We start from the raw sequence: 13,494 nt of genomic DNA, 5'->3' as shown, positions 1-13,494 counted from the left end.
TGGTCAGAACGCTCTCTATGGTGCTTCTGTAGAAGGTTGTGAGGATGGGCGGGGGCAGGCGGGCTCTCCTCATCCTCCGCAGAAAGTACAAGCGCTTCTGTGCCCTCTTCACTAGAGATGAAGTGTTTACAGTCCAGGTGAGGTTGTCCGTGATGTGCACCCCCAGGAAGTTTGTGCTGCTGACCACCTCCACAGCTGAGCTGTTGATGAGCAGTGGAGCATGGTGGGGGCGGTTTTTCCTGAAGTCGACGATGATCTCCTTCGTCTTCTCCACGTTCAGGATCAGACTGTTTTCACTGCACCAGTCCACCAGCTGCTCCACCTCCTCTCTGTAGTCCCGGTCGTTGTCGTCTCTGATGAGGCCCACCACCGTTGTGTCGTCCGCAAACTTCACGATGTGATTGGTGGTGAACCTGGGGACGCAGTCATATGTCATCAGGGTGAACAGCAGGGGGCTCAGGACGCAGCCCTGAGGGGAGCCCGTGCTGAGGGTGATGACGTCAGAGGTGTTCTGACCGACCCGGACCGACTGAGGTCTGTTGGTGAGGAAGTCCAGCAGCCAGTTTCGAAGGGGTGTGTTGAAGCCCAGATGTTCCAGCTTTTCCACCAGGTGCTGTGGGATGATGGTGTTAAACGCTGAACTGAAGTCCAGGAACAGCATCCGCACGTGGGTGTTCTTCTCCTCCAGGTGGGCCAGGCTCAGGTGAAGAGCAGAGGAGATGGCGTCCTCAGTGGAGCGGTTTCGCCGGTAGGCAAACTGGAACGGGTCGAGTGTTGGGGGGAGACTGGAGACGATGTGTTCCTTTACCAGCCTTTCAAAGCACTTCATCATGATGGGAGTCAGTGCGACGGGCCGGTAGTCGTTGTAGCAGGTGACTTGAGGTTTCTTTGGCACTGGGATGATGGAGGCAGACTTGAAGCATGCTGGCACTGTGGCTTGCTCCAGCGAGGTGTTAAAAATGTCCGTGAGGACACCAGCTAGCTGACCTGCACACTCCTTGAGCACCCGCCCAGGTATGTTGTCGGGACCTGGGGCCTTCCGCGGGTTGACCCTCCTCAGAGTCTTCCACACGTCGGCTGTGTCAAGGCAGAGCACCTCCTCTTCCTGATGTGGGACAGCCTTCACTGCTGGAGTGCGATTTAGTGCCTCGAACCTCCCAAAGAAGTTATTTAGTCCATTTAGGAAGTCAGCATCAACTTCATCCACCGGGGCAGGGGGCGTGTTGTAGTCTGTGATCGCCCGTATGCCTTGCCACATGCTCCTGGTGTTGTTGGCGTCGTGGAACAGATGCTGGATTTTCTGGTTATGGTTCCGCTTTGCTAACCTGATGGCACGGTTCAGGGTGGCTCTAGCTGTCCTCAGTGCCTCCTTGTCACCAGACTTGAAGGCTGAGTTTCGTGCTTCATTATTTCAACAGTGTGTTCGCTTTTCTGTCTTTAGCAGCTCATCATCAAAACAAATTTCTTGTACATGTAAAATACTTGGAAATAAATCATGTTCTGATTCTGAATGTATGGCATTTGGATTTATCTCACATTTCAAACTTAAACCTTTGACATTAGAAATCCTGAGAGTGGCATTTCTCAAAACAATTATTTGCCTAATATATCTTAAAAAGCAGACAGTCTTGGGTGTTTTTTGAAGAGAGCACATTTCAGTCACTGTCGTTTTTTGTGGCACTTTATTATTCCTGCTGTCCAACAAATCCATTGTGAAAATAAGGTCAACTGCCTGACCTAAACCTCATGCAAACTGTGCAGCGTCTAACTACAAGGGAGCAGCATCACAGCAAGGGACCGAGCTCAGACCATCTCTAAACAGGGGATAAGATCCTTTGCATGGTTTCAAAACTAAGCACTATAAGCTCCACAGACAGGTTTTAGTGAGAGCGACAGGTCACAGTAATGCAGAACAAACCTTCTGTACAAAGACACAAACATCTGTTCAGTATAAACTAAATGCACTGAGGAAATACCCCTTATAGTGTATTTTATTTAAGCGGCTTTAGGTGGAAATATTAACTATGTCCAAAGTGGAATAATGAGCTAAAAGCCAGGTCACTGTGTCTGTCACTACAGTACACTTCATGATGAAACAACAGAGGTTTGCATAGTGTAATGCAAAAGAGATAAATAGCCGTCTGTATTTGTCCCAAAATGGTATCTATTTTATTTGCAACATGAAGCAGCACAGCAACAATGCATTTGGTAAAGATGCGTAAGACTGAAGTGGGCTAGGGTGAGGACAGAGAGAAAGGCGTGAGTTGCAGTGGGATCATACTGTATATGCATTTAGCACAGTGCAGCTCTGTGTTCTCCAACCAATGCTCCATTGTTAAGCAAGACCAATAAGGTAGAAAGAATCTGGTTCTCTCTGCATATAATAGGTTGTAACGACATCCTCACCAAGCTATCTGTAATACCAAAACAAGTAATGGGAGGAAATTTGGATGGAGAAAACAGACATGTAGAAAACAAAATGTGCAAAGCTATTAGCAATCGTAAATGATTCATCTATAGGCATCACTGGACATGCATCATATCAATCAATGATCATCAAGGAGTTGCTGCCAGTGGTACACTATCCATTAAAACACTATGCATTTAAAATGAAATGTCATAACTAGAGCAAATCCTGATAAAGGTTAGAGATGAACTGAAAAATAAACAGATGATTTACTGAGCTTTATCTGATCAGTCAAAAACATATCAACATCACCAGGTTGAGCTATCATTAACACTCTTCAGTGTAGATGCTGTTAAAAAGACCCATGGTTATCCATCCATTGATCTATGAAGATATATACAAGGAAAATATTTCTATAATTTGTTGGAATGTGATTGTGATTCCTTCAAACTGTCAAAGAGAGCAAGACATTTTAGGCAGGTAAAAAGAAAGGTAAGTAATTTTTTTATTGTTGTTTTGCAATTAAGAGTAAGGGGGATTGTTACTCATACCCCTCCAGTTAATAATGTCCACCCTCTCACCTTTAAGTATAGTACCAATTCTGACAGCAAGAGAAAGAAATAAAACTAAAAAAGATAAACATCAACTACTTTATAAAGTTTGATCAGTGCTAATCTAGTAAAGATCTATCAACCATAACTAAAACAGAATATAAAGAAAAATAATCACAGTTCAAATGTGACAGCTTTGAGCCCTCGGAATTTACCAGAGACTTTGCTCACTTCCCAGAAAACACAGGCCAGCAGTCCCTTAATCAGTTAACATGTTATTAGATTGAAAAACATTTTCATCAGGTTTAAGCATAAAAGAAAGAAAGAACATTTGTGTATTATTAATAACATTTCCATTAATCAAACTTGTCAGGTGTTCCTTTTTCAACATGAAAAACGCCGGCCTATCATACACCAGCAGGGGTGAACAATGTAAACTGCTGCTGCCAACACTGCAGAACCTATAGGAAGCTTTGCCTTAGCCAGAGAAATCTCACAATCAACATAGAGCCCACCTACCTCCACACATGTGTCTCTGGGTTGGTCCCTTCAACATGAAACAAGAAGATAAGGTGACCGTGGTGACTGGAAAGCTACACTGGCTCCGTCAGGCACGCGAGAAAGGGAACCACCATCTGACTGGTTTACTTTCCACAAATCAGCACATTCCCCTAAACGCCAATGAAAAAGAGCAGGCTCTTGAAACTCTGAGCACCCTCCCTCTGCCTCACTCAGCTGTATCGCCCAAAGCCTCACTCTGTCTTTAAATATGTCCCATTATTTCCATCTCAAATATTTCTACAATTAGTTGTCTCCTTGCGATCTCCCTCAAACATGCCTCTTCGCCTCTCTGTGGTCAACGACTATAGCTGCTGTGATGCCTGTGGCTCAGCAGGGACATGTTTGGAGTCTGCGTGTTTCAGATCTGCAAGGTCACCAATTGTTTCACCCTCTTTTCTTTCCTCTTTAGAACACATGGTGTGGCCAGAGGGGAAACCTGAGCTCTCAAGCAGACAGACAGACAGAGCACATTCTGAAATGCACCCAACTTGCCTTTCCTTTACATCTAAGAGCAACAAAATGTTGTGCCCTAGCTGTTGTAAAAGCTGGGATTATAAGGCAAAAACATAACATATTTGAAAGTATGAAGCATTAATGCAAAAAGGAACAAAATAATGCTCTTTTGTGGATAACAATCTAGGGTAGAAATCACAGTCCTGTAACTTACAAAAAGATATATTTAGCACCAGGCACAAGCATTCTTGTATTAAAACAGTTATGCAATTCTTGGCAAGTTTAATGACAGCTATCGAAGAAGAAAAAAGCAGCAGATGGGTCCATGTGGCTGCAGCAGGCTCAGCGAGACACCTGACAAGGCCAGAGTCCCCCCATCTGCTTTAATTTGTTTTCTTTCCCTTCTTTTATGACCCACAAAGGAATTCATTTATTTGGCCTAAAATATCCACATTGTTTAAATTCTTGGATCTCTGCAGTGAAGTCAAAGAGCAGAGTTTCAAACTCATTTTAAAAATGGGTTATCAGAAAACTTTGATTGGTTCTCAACAATCAAAGGACTTAAAGAAAGGTATAGTGACAAGACCTTGCAAAGTCACAGGAGATGTTTTTGGGTGTCATTGGAGCTTTTCCCTGCCCTGAAGTGTCTCTGCCAACAGATGGTGCTGCTGTACAGCGCAATGATTAAGGGTGGCACAGGGTTGCAGGATGAATGACAGATCAAATTGATAAATGTATCTTTATTGAAAGGTAGCAGGAAAACAAGTTGGCATAAAACAGAGCACAACTGTGAGGAGAGAGAGAGGGAAAAAAAACTAATGCAAAAAAAAAAGGAAGTGAGACTTCATTTCAAAGAGGAGCTTATTTAAATGCAGATATTAATGTTTTAAATAAATTAGTCAGAAATAGCTGCTTCATTTAAAGCATTGTTGGCCATACATTAAACAAAGGAGACTGTTTATTGTCTGAGGAAAACATAAAAATTACTAATAATTGCTCATAGTAGTGCAAAGATTAGCAAAATGCCTGAGCGGTAGAGTGTCTCTAAGGAGGAATCAGGTAAGTGAGGGAACCTGAATGATGCAGGTTTTTACATCTCTGTGGATAAAGCCTCATTGACTGGGAGCAGGATTTATCACAACTGCACGTGCACAAATCCTAGTTGTCAAGGCAACAGCTACAGCAGACAGATAAAAAAAAAACTCCTACCATCCACTCTCAACAGCAGATACAGTTATGCATTCACACACACAAAACAGCTTCCATCTACACACAGCCTCTAGCAGTAAATCCAGTAAGGATAAACATTTAAGTTTAATGACTGTTTACCAGTCAAAGTCTCAGCCCCCCCTGACAGCTCTGCTATTTCACTCTGACAAACAGACAAGTGCTATTTTCCCAAAATAAGGAGCCCGCACAATGCAAGTAAGAAAGAAATTAGTTCCTGATAAAATATTTATCATAGAAAACATTCAATCCTTTTAAATTGCCTAAACTTAATGTGCTGAAAAATGTTCCTTCAGCAGTATGAACAATTCCACTAGTTGTTTATTTCAACAGTGTGTTCGCTTTTCTGTCTTTAGCAGCTCATCATCAAAACAAATTTCTTGTACATGTAAAATACTTGGAAATAAATCATGTTCTGATTCTGAATGTATGGCATTTGGATTTATCTCACATTTCAATCTTAAACCTTTGACATTAGAAATCCTGAGAGTGGCGTTTCTCAACACAATTATTTGGCTAATATATCTTAAAAAGCAGACAGTCTTGGGTGTTGAGAAAGTATTCACACAAAATGTGACAGATAGTAAAGGAGAAAAAATCATGTGGCGGAAAAAAGCATAGATTTACAAAATATTTACAAATTGTAAACACAAAGGTAAAGAATGCAGATATTTTGGTCTGTTTTACTCTAAAAACCCTTAATGACATCCAGTACTAATAGTTGTTGGCAGAAGTCACATAATAACTATATAGTTTAAGGTGTATGGATATTTATATAAGGCAATGTAGTCACTAAAGCTGCTCAATCTGTTACTAAACATCGAGAGGTGGATTCAAACTTTTCCGAAACTACTGAACAAAATACTGAATGGAGCAATGAGCCATACATTAGATCTTTATTTGTTAAATAAATAAATAGATAAATAAATAATTCATTCATGTATCTTCAGCAATGTGAAGGAAAAATTATTTGTTTGTAGGGTGCAGTCTACAAGAAGTTCTCTGGGTTTGTCAAAGTTGGCCTAGGCATAGATGAGCACGACTTGAATCACATACAGTAGAGCAAAAACACAGGACCAATTGTGGACGGGTGGCAGCAGTCTCAATCCACTCTGAAATGTTAGCTGATTTCTGTTGCTGAAAGATTTTGCCAAAAATCTACATTGAAAATATTTTCAACAGATAATGCAAATGTGTAGACTCTGGGTTTTAGTTTTCTATGACTTTGAAGCCTTCTTGTCCAGAGTCCAGTGTTGCAGGACTGTACTGTAACTTTTGCATGAAAAAGCTCTTACTTCTACCATTATGCTTGCTATATGCTACTCTTTCTTCCCTTCTTGTCTTAAAGATATTACCACTGCCTAAAAGGCTGGAGGAGAAATTTAGTGTCTTATTCTTGTTAAATGTATTGTGACTAAAACGGAGATTGTGATTTGAACATAGCATTTTTCTAATTATATTGAAACTGCAATAAATTGCCCAGCCAAAATAGTGATGGTGAACATGCACTGGAACAGATCTTAAGACACTAGACACAGTGGCTTCATATCAGCGATCTGCTGTTTGGTTGGAGCAGCAGCTTATCTTTACCAAAGGGCAAGCACTTAGACAATCTAATAAGGAGGGTCAGCTCTGTCTATGGAAGCCTTCTTGAAGTGGTGGGGTTGGGAGACAGAGGAACTGTGGTAAAAATACCAATTCTGATGGAGAATGTCTTTCCTCCCATGCAAGAGGTTGCTGATGAACAGGAGAGCCTCTTCAGGGAGGGACTACTGCACCCTAGGTGTAATAAAGAGCCTTATCACAGATTCTTCCTCTTAGAAGCCGTTTTAGTCCTTTTAACCATCAGTACTACAAATAAACTCAATTTGTGTTTAGATCTCTCCTTTGCATTTGTTTTATTTGTATTCTGTTGTTCTCTTTTTTTTTTTTGCACAAATATAGATGTAAGGCAAAGGTAAAGTATGGCGCAGAGAACTATACACTGTAATCTTTAAATGTAACGATCACTGGTAAACATTTTTTATCAATTGGTTTTTCCAGGTTGAGACAGAGCTGAAAGCCTGGATGAAGGGGGCACTTTGTTTAATGGAGGAAAAAGAAAGTCATCAAACAAAGTGGTATAGCTCTTGGGACATTATTACAGACACCAATCACCTGACCCTGCTTCTCTTTGACACTTCTGTAATAAATCAAAACATGCACCGGTTAATGACTGATTTGTCAAAGAAAAATAGTTTGTGAACTGAAATCAATTGCCAAGCTGTGCTGGCTACATTCCTTAAAGGCTGAGTACCGACTTTCTGTAACACAACGAGAACATAAAATGCAACATCTTTTAAAGCCTTTCTGGAGTATTGACACAGCGAATGAATGGAAAATCTGCCTGTCATTCTACAAATTCATCGAGAAATGTTGGGATTAACCACATTCTTGCAAACCATCAATCAAACAATTACTGCACATAATTGAAGATTGCATAAATGCACCTCGATATGCCCGATAAGATGTGGCATCAAGCCAATAGGTGCAGAATGTCTATAAAAGCTGCAGTGCAGCAGCATGAGCTCATCATCCCCCCCCCCTCCCCCTCTTCACTCCCCTTCCTCCCCCCACCTCAGCCCTCTGCTTGCTCGCCATTACATAAGTTAATGCAGCAACCAGCCTCATTATTCTCCATGCAGGCTCTGGGAAGATGAAAAAATAACATGTCATCAAAAATATAACCACAAAAAAGAGAAAGAGAATAAATAAAAAAAGCTTTCAGAACAAGACGGTTTGTGTGTGTGTGTGTGTGTGTGTGTGTGTGTGTGTGTGTGTGTGTGTATCTGAGCTGTTACAGTACAGTGATCAATAAGAACATAACAGGATGCAAAATACCTTTCTTCTGTTTTTTAATAATGCAATGTGTCTATATGAAAAAAACAACACAGTAAGATGCCAATATATCAAAACAAATGATTCTTATTCATATAAATTTTTTAGGATCAGAAACTTCGATGAAGAGAAAAAAAAATGAAGATGAAATGAAAATCTGCTCTGTTGAGCGGGTGGCGTTCTGCATTAAAGTAAACAAACCAACCTCCTCAGATGATTTCCATTTCAAAAGCTTCAGAGCTAAAGCATGCACCAGAAGCAGCATTCCCAAATACACTCTCCCAGAATGTTTTACTCTTGCAGTGTGACAGGTGAAGAGACAGGGATTCATGTCTTTTATTCTCATGCATCTCACTTACAAGCACACATTATAGGCGCTAAAGGCTATAAACTATATTAGGGAAATAATAACTCCTAATCAAATTAAATAAAGGAAAGGGAAACACCTTTCACAATTTTCCTCTCTCTCTGGTACAGATCTTGGTATAAATTACGCACTGGTATATAGACAGAAACCACACTTTAGGTGTAAATTTCAGATCTGCTGGTAAAAAAAAAATGGTTCATTTTCGGCTTGACTGGCTATGATTGGTGACCAAAAATTTTTAAAACGTTTTTTTCTGGTCAGCATAAGCAGCATATATAAGCATTCCCATGTGGGCTGGTGATAACACTCTTTGGTGTGGAAGTTGATCCTTAGAGAATAAGACTAAACTAGGAAGATCAGTTTAGAAGGAATTAGAAGGAATTTATCATTTCTTCACCATAAAAGGACATATATTTGTCTATTTTAGACTGATAAAAGGCAAAATAAAGTGAGATTTAGCAGCTAACAGGAAGGCCAATTGGAAAAAAGCAAGGTTTCTGTATTTTATCCATTTGAGCTTCAATTAATGCCTGTCATGGAATTGAGGGTATCTGGGAATGATGGTTGCTTTTTAGAAATGTTACAGTTAAGTAGAGGGCTAAATTTACAATAGAATACAAAGGGACTTTGACTGTATGATCTGGTTGAACTGTAAAGTGCCTTGAGATGACATGTGTTGTGAATTTGGCTCTATATAAATTAACTGAATTGAACTGACTGATTTTTTTAGTAACGCTAGCCTCGCTAACTGACATAACAGACCATGTAGGTTCATAAACATTATAAAGTTTGACTTAGGCGGGACATTCTCTCTTCTCAACTACAAAAATTATGGCTGCTCTTGCCGTTTAGGCTAAAGAGGTATTTTGAGAGCTATTGTGATATATTCCCACATAGTTTTAAAGATAACAATAATCAGGAAGGAATCATTGCCCTGCGATGGACTGGCAACCTGTCCAGGGTATACCCCGCCTCTCGCCCGTAGATAGCTGGAGATAGGCACCAGCATCCCTCAGGACCTTGATTGGTATAAGCTGGATGGAAAATGGATGGATGGAATGGATAATCAGGAAGATCAGATCAGCAGGGTAAAGCTTAACAAAAGTGGTGCTAGATTAAAAACGAATCGATTGGAAAATACCAGAATAATTTTCTCTAGCATTTATATGAATACATGTTTTTTTCACAGTCAATCAGACACACTTTAAATTAAAAATGCAAAATGTTAATTAAAACAACAATATATTTGTTTTGCATAGTACAGCTGTATTTATATATTGTAGACCATGTATTTATGGTGTGAAAATATTCCATTTGGTCATATATTTAGCCACAAAGATTAAAAACGGGCCATTAATTTCTGAAAGGATTGCATTCAGTTCTGAAGCCAGTGTGCTGAGTCAGTGTTACTGAAATCTGAAAAAAATAGAATAAACTATGAATGTCCATACCCTGGGTGAGGTTAGGCTTTTTGCACCATGTTTTAAGTTCGGTATGAATTTGAAAATGTGCATCTGTATCAGATCTTACATTTATGCAAGACCAAATGGATAAGTCTTAAATCTGGTTCACTCTTTAAAGTCAAACGAGGTAAGATTTCAGAGCTGAACACGGCCTCCGTCCGAGACACGTCTCAGCTTTTCCACCTTGGAGACTTTTTTCCTCCCTTCCTTTCCACTCACCACAGTGGAACTGTGAGTTGGCAAGTTAGTAAATTTCCATTATGGACAGTTCCTCTAAAACCTCACCAAAAATAATTAAGTTGTTTAAAAGCCAGCATATTAAAGTAAAGAAACTAACACAAGGTCAGAGTCTGTTCTCATTTTATGTTGAACAGAGTAAACCATTGTTAAAATCGCAGCTAAGTTCCTTTACCTTTCATCCAGCGTTGTTAGTCTGACGGAAGGTGTTTTAGCATCCCAGTTCTTGTTGAATTTGCTTTCTGCTGCTCTGTTTCTTGCATATCCACAACGGGACTTGCAGGAACCCTTGAATAAGTAATGCTCCAGTCATTGCGCTCTTGAAACTCAACACCGGCTCGTGTTTGTCACTGAGCCGACTGAAGCAGCCAGATCAGATGTACCTTGGTGTCTAAAGTGTCACAGCTAAAGGTTTCATGATGTATTCATGCATACTTGTGCATAGCCGCTTTATTGTAATGTCAGCTACCTAACAGAAAAGATATTTTCACTTACCTTAAGCTGTTACTGGCTCTGTTTTTGTAATTATTGATGACATATCTGATTCTTTCAACATTGCCACGAATGTTTACGGAAATCAGAAAAAAAAAAACGAAAATATCAAAAAACACAAGATAAACTTTCCATTTAGCAAAAATGTCAATTTCAAAGAAGAATGAACATACTTATATCAGCACACACTGTAATGAACGCTATTTTTTACTCTTTGCTCTGGTCAAATATGTCCAACCAAAAACAAATGGAGGCAAATCCTCTAAAGCTACAGCCACTGTTCTCAGCCAAAATAAAACTGGCCTTCTCCATCCAGGTCAATGGTCAACATCTCCATAAAGGGAAGGAATGATATTTGTGCCTGCCTTGTTCATAAGGGATGGAGTGGTACATGGATAGATGTAGTGAGGCTTTGATTGCTGTAATGTAGGCCCATTTTCAGTGAAGAAAGAGCTGAGCCAAAAGTAAGCTTTGGCTAGTCTACATTCCAACATTCAGAAATGTCACGTATAGAAAACACACAAATAAAAAAGGCCCCTTATTTCCATGCAGGAAGTGGTGGGTCCTAAGGTAAGGATCCCAAATTGATATTGATGTTCCTGTTCATTAATAAGACTCAGCTGGGGGGGTTAAGGGCATCTTATCAGAATGTCCCCTGGGTAAGGGTTAGATCCGTCTAAACAACTCCAGAATATATGAAGGTTTACAAGAGAACTGATGCCTTAGATTTCATTCTGATCAAACATGGTTTTGATTGGTTTGTTTTGGCTAAGATAATATTCTTGGTGGGAAAATTCCGGTAGTTTTGAGTCCATTTTGATAGAAATCAAACATTCTGTTTTGTAAACCGAGATTGGACTATTTACATTTTTCTCTACACTAACAACAACCATAAACGTGGTTAGCTCCATTGTTTCCTGGGTTTTATGGCTTCGAATGCTCACCTGGTCAGAGTCCTTTATCCTGGACATTGTGGAATAGTTGCACACCAGTTTCAAGTTTCTTGTTCTTCCAACAAATATGCTTTATGCGCATTTCTTCCTTACACCTACAGGGCTACAGTGCGTTATTGTCTCACTTAATCTTAAAACATGAACAAAACTGAGTATCTCTGAAATTGGAAAATGTTTATGAAAATATTTTAAATGCAATTAATTATCCACACCTACAGTAGTGTGATAATGTACAAACTGAGACATAGTATCCTTCTAGCTATTGCATCCAACCCTTCTTTGGTGATTATATTTCACACACTAATAATGTAATTGCAAATTTATTTATTTTGTTCATCTCACACCTACAGTTCATGAAGCACAACAACAATATTCACTTATCTTATATACTTTATGAGCAAACCAAACTACCAGTAAAATCTTTATAAATCTTACCAGACTATACAATGCAACACTATCATGGAAAAAACTTGTGCAATGTATAATGTGTAATTCATTTTATACCCTGTGCAATAACCTGTTTTTTTATATTTGATACCCAGTGCAATAGTTACATAGATAAATATCCATATTAATAAATACCCTATTAAATAAGCCTGCATAATAATCCTGCATAAAAAAAATAAAAAAAACATACAAAAAAAAAAAAAAAAAAAAAAATCAATCAATCAATTTATAGCCATTATGCAAACACAATAAAATGCTGCTTTTGTCTTCTGGTTGTGTTTTCTAGGATTTTTCACAAGCAGAAAACCTTAATTTAAAAAAGTAACTATTTTAAAAGGAGACAAGACATAAAACCATGCATGCAAAAATTCATACTTAACAAAACTCAGATGTTATGGTGGATGAAACCACCCAGACCTGAGAAATTACAGGCATGCACCGGGATATATAAGCAAACTCCACACAGGTGGTAAAACAAAACCAGAAACAGATGGCTGCAAAGATTGCAAACAACTGCATCATCCCTCTACACATAATTGGTGTGCTACAGTTCCAAACAATTTTTTTTACAGGTTTAAAAACAAGTTTGCAGGTTCTGCCGTTGATGACTGAGAATGCAACAAATGAAATATTGTCACTGCTGATATAAAAGTTTATATAACTTTCCTTCGGGTATGAATTTATGTTTAGATAAATTCTGATGCTGTTTTTGATACTTTTCATACTTTGGCTATTTCTCAATGAAAGCAAAAACAGATGTAAGACTAGAAATGAAAAGCAACAGAGCTGATTTTCACAATAAAACAAACAACAAAGTAAGTAAAAGCATTTTTTAAGCAGTATGCAACAATATAATACATAAATCTACAAACTGTTAAACCAAATTGAGGTTCTCTTTTTAGTTTATATGGTCTCTGATTGGATAATAATTATATAGTATAAAATATCAATTCCAAATTAGAAATTTAACTGGCATCGTTCTACTGCAAAAACTCTAAATCAGCATTGTTGAAATATATTGATTTTGTAGATTATTATTCAGTTGTTTTAAACCCCAGTGAGCAAGGATGATACTAAATATACATTTACATGAGCTTGATTGTATTTACCAGTTTTTTTTTTACATTTTTACTAAATTGCTATTTGTGATCTATTTGTGATTAAGACAGATTGCTACCATGCTGATAGGAAACATTGATGCAGGCTTTAAAGTGAAAGAAATCCTGGTCTTTTAGACCAAGATGATTATATGAGCTTCATTAAAAAAGTTTTGGTGTAATTTTATAGTGAGCAAATCATTGCACATGTCCGAGTTAGAAACCATCCATGTGGTCTTTAATAATTATCTAAAAAACATTAAATAAATGGTTTTAGACATTACAAAAATAAGCCCTAAACATATTACATTTTAATTATTTGAAGTTACACCTTAATTTTCCATTTTAATTGGAATATGGTC

At 38.6% G+C, this 13,494-nt stretch overlaps 1 protein-coding gene across 7 annotated transcripts in view; it reads right to left on the bottom strand.

Moving 5' to 3' along the window:
- LOC119781377 (IQ motif and SEC7 domain-containing protein 1-like) overlaps positions 1 to 13,494 on the bottom strand; it is a 153,271-nt gene that overhangs the window by 41,407 nt on the left and 98,370 nt on the right. Inside the window, exon 1 of one of the 7 annotated variants that reach the window (XM_038281805.1) lies at positions 3,478 to 3,517. The exons of the other annotated variants lie outside the window; for them this stretch is intronic. The gene's annotated coding sequence lies outside the window, so the exon portion shown is untranslated. Of the gene's footprint in view, positions 1 to 3,477; positions 3,518 to 13,494 lie in introns of those variants that run through there. 7 annotated transcript variants of the gene reach the window in all.

The sequence above is a fragment of the Cyprinodon tularosa genome, unplaced genomic scaffold (genome assembly GCF_016077235.1).
Source record: "Cyprinodon tularosa strain WSP-4 unplaced genomic scaffold, ASM1607723v1 ctg176, whole genome shotgun sequence".
NCBI lineage: Eukaryota > Metazoa > Chordata > Actinopteri > Cyprinodontiformes > Cyprinodontidae > Cyprinodon > Cyprinodon tularosa.
This window is presented reverse-complemented; position numbering and strand designations above follow the sequence as displayed.